Source organism: Otolemur garnettii, unplaced genomic scaffold (assembly GCF_000181295.1).
Source record: "Otolemur garnettii isolate 467f Iridium unplaced genomic scaffold, OtoGar3 scaffold00301, whole genome shotgun sequence".
Classification (NCBI taxonomy): domain Eukaryota; kingdom Metazoa; phylum Chordata; class Mammalia; order Primates; family Galagidae; genus Otolemur; species Otolemur garnettii.
In genome coordinates, this window is record NW_003852696.1 from 531691 (window position 1) to 535249 (window position 3559).

Below are 3559 nucleotides of genomic sequence, written 5' to 3' on the forward strand. Positions count from 1 at the left end.
AAAAAAAGAAAGAAAAGAAAATTTATGAAGAAATTTATATATGAGCCAGTTAACTGTGTTTTTTGTTTGTTTTTGTTGAGACAGAGCTTGAAGCTGTCTCCCTGGGTAGAGTGCCGTGGCATCACAGCTCACAGCAACCCCCAACCATATAGGCTGGTGCCTTAGCCACTGAGACACAGGCGCCAAGCCAGTTAAATATGTGTTATCTTTATTTTATTTTATTTTTTTCAGTTTTGGCTGGGGCTGGGCTTGAACCCACTACCCCTGGTATATGAGGCTGGCACCCTACTCCTTGAGCCATAGGTGCTGCTGTCTTTAAAATATTTTAACTTGTAGTTAGCTTGCCCGAGTCTTGTCTCCTCTCTTCTGACTTCATGTCCTTTACTACTCGTTCCACCACCTTCTCCAGCAATTACGGGTCCCTGGGCTCAGTCCAGGCACCCAGCTACAGTGTCCGGCCCGCCAGCAGTGCAGCCCAGTGTCTATGCAGGCGCCGGGGGCTCGGGCTCCCGGATCTCCATGTCCTGCTCCACCAGCTTCCGGGGTGGCTGGGGGTCCGGGGGCCTGGCCACGGGGATGACCGGGGGGCTGGCTGGAATAGGGGGCATCCAGACCGAGAAGGAGACCATGCAAGAACTGAACGATTGCCTGGCCTTCTACCTGGGCAGAGTGAGGAACCTGGAGACCAATAATCGGAGGCTGGAGAGCAAAATCCGGGAACACCTGGAGAAGAAGGGGCCCCAGGTCAGAGACTGGGCGCATTACTTCAAGACCATCAAGGACCTGAGGGCTCAGATCTTTGCCAATTCTGTGGACAATGCCCTCATCGTTCTGCAGACTGACAATGCCCGTCTTGCTGCTGATGATTTTAGAGTCAAGTATGAGACAGAACTGGCCATGCGCCAGTCAGTGGAAAGTGACATCCATAGTCTCTGATATCACTCGACTGCAGCTGGAGTCAGAGATGGAGGCTCTCAAGGAGGAGCTGCTCTTCATGAGGAAGAACCACGAGGAGGGAGTAAAAGTCCTACAAGCCCAGTCTGCCAGCTCTGGGTTGACTGTGGAGGTAGATGCTCCCAAATCCCAGCACCTGAGCAAGATCATGGCAGACATGTGGGCCCAGTATGACAAGCTGGCTTGGAAAAACCAAGAAGAGCTGGCCAAGACCTGGTCCCAACAGATTGAGGAGAGCACCTCAGTGGTCACCTCACAGTTTGCTGAGGTCGGAGCTGCGAAGACAATGCTCACAGAGCTGATGCGTATAATCCTTGGCAATCGAACTAGACTCCGTGAGAAATCAGAAGTCCAGGTTGGAGGATAGCCTGAGGGAGGTGGAGGCCCACTACGCCATGCAGATGGAGCAAGTCAATGGGGTCCTGCTGCATTTGGAGTCAGAGCTGGCACAGACCTGGGCAGAGGGGCAGCGCCAGGCCCAGGAGTATGAGACACTGCTGAACATCAAGGTCAAGCTAGAGGCTGAGATCGCCACCTACGGAAGACAAGGAGGACTTCAACCTTGGTGATGCCCTGGACAGCAGCAACTCCATGCAAACCATCCAAAAGACCACCACTTGCAGGATAGTGGACGGCAAAGTGGTGTCTGAGACCAACGGCACCAAAGTTCTGAGACACTGAGGCAGTAGAGCAGCATGTCCTCATACCAATAAAAAGTTCAGAGGTCACTGGAAAAAAAATATTTTAACTTGTAATCTTACTTAAAGAAATATTTTAAACTTTTAATATTTGACATAACTTCCAAAGTCAAAGCACTAAATTTAGGCCTTTTGAAATATTAACACCACTAAAAACCTGAGAAGGACAAATTAGGCTTATTTGACCTACTAAAAATATATAGAAAACATCATCAAATATAAAATGGTGATTAATTTTGTGTAAGTTATGATTATATATATATTTCTACAATATAAAGCATTGATCTGTCCTAACATCTAAGACATTGGTCTCTCCTAACATATTGTCAGTAATAATTTTAATTCACCTAAAAAAAAAAAAGGGAAAAAAAGGAAAGTGTTTTTTGTAACTGGCTGAGTCCAAAGTTAGTCCTAAAAAAAGAAAAAAAAGAAATATTAATATTATAAGAAATATAACATTTCTTATCACAAATATGACATAATATTTGACAAATATGAGAATATGACATTTGAGAATATGTCACTTGAGAAATTCATTTGAGAATATGACAAATTCTCTCAAATTCAATATCCGGATGTCTTTGAAAATTAAGTAGCTAGAATTTTGATTGAAAAATTAACATGTTAGGGCTGCGCCTGTGGCTCTGTAAGTGGGACACCTGCCCCATATACTGTGGGTGGCGGGTTTAGGCCTGGCCTTGGCCAAACTACAACAAAAAAATAGCCAGGCATTGTGGCGGATGCCTGTGGTCCCAGCTGCTTTGGAGGCTGAGGCTATTTTTTGTTGCAGTTTGGCTGGGGCTGGGTTTGAACCCACTATGTGTTATCTTAAAAATTATACTAAGTTTATGAGTAAAAATACTAATGTTCTCATTATATAAACCTCATTCTTGAAATCCAGAACTTACAAATGTTTGTAAATAACTGTTAAATAGTTTCATATTCTTAAAATACATGCCCTGCTTCAGCCACATACTGGAAGCTGGCTGGTCCACACACGGCCGAAGACTGAGGAAACTCCTCATGAGGCTTATCTTAATTAAACTTTAAACTTTAGGAAAACAGGAAAAAACATAATCTATGTACCCACACCACTTCTTCTCCTCCTCCTCCTGGCAGCAGGCCCTTGCAATTTGAATGTTAAAAAGTGAATGAGTGCTGTCAAACTTCTGATAATTAAGAATCAACATAACCCAGTACCCAACCTTGTACCCACCACTGGGTCAATGATTTGGCCCCCAAGAGAGAAAAGGAGGGACTTGTTAGGTCTAGGCTAAAGTAGAAAAATACCAGTTACCTCCTGACAAATTCCTGGGCTGCAAGCCCTCAAGAAAATGGAGTAAGTCTGCTTCACTCCCCAGATAGATGGGAAAGTACTCACTAACTCTTGCTCGACTAACTCTTGGGCCTGGGAAATAAACTGACTGACCTTTAGACAATACCAGGTGGAAAGAATATTGAGACAAAGATGTATGGAGGAAAAGTACTGGAACTAAGATGTATGGGAAAATATTAAAACAAAGATGTATGACGTATAGCTAACTAACTGCAAAATTCTGCCTCTGTATAATGCTTACTTGCTGTCCCCACCCCAAATGCGTGCCAACCAGGGTGCAGACCAAGCCTTAAAAACCTGACCCTTTAAGTACTCAGGGTTGCTCTCAGAAACCCCATGTTGGGACACTGAGCCGGCTCTTCCATAAAAGGACCCTGCTGTAAATTTGGCTTGTTTGGCAGTGTGGTCTCTGGGGAACTCCTGGGCACAAAACTGATCACATAAAAAGCTTTTATTTTATTGTATATAAAATGTATTTCAGTAAGTCTGTCTAAAATTAAAAAATAAAACAATAGAAAAAAACACACATGCATCAGTTATTTCCCGGTTAACCAGGACACTCTTATTTATG

The 3559-nt window shown here is 44.1% G+C and overlaps 1 pseudogene; it reads left to right on the forward strand.

Moving 5' to 3' along the window:
* The first annotated feature begins 374 nt into the window (after positions 1 to 374).
* Positions 375 to 1635, forward strand: LOC100947125 (annotated as a pseudogene).
* Positions 1636 to 3559: the final 1924 nt, after the last annotated feature.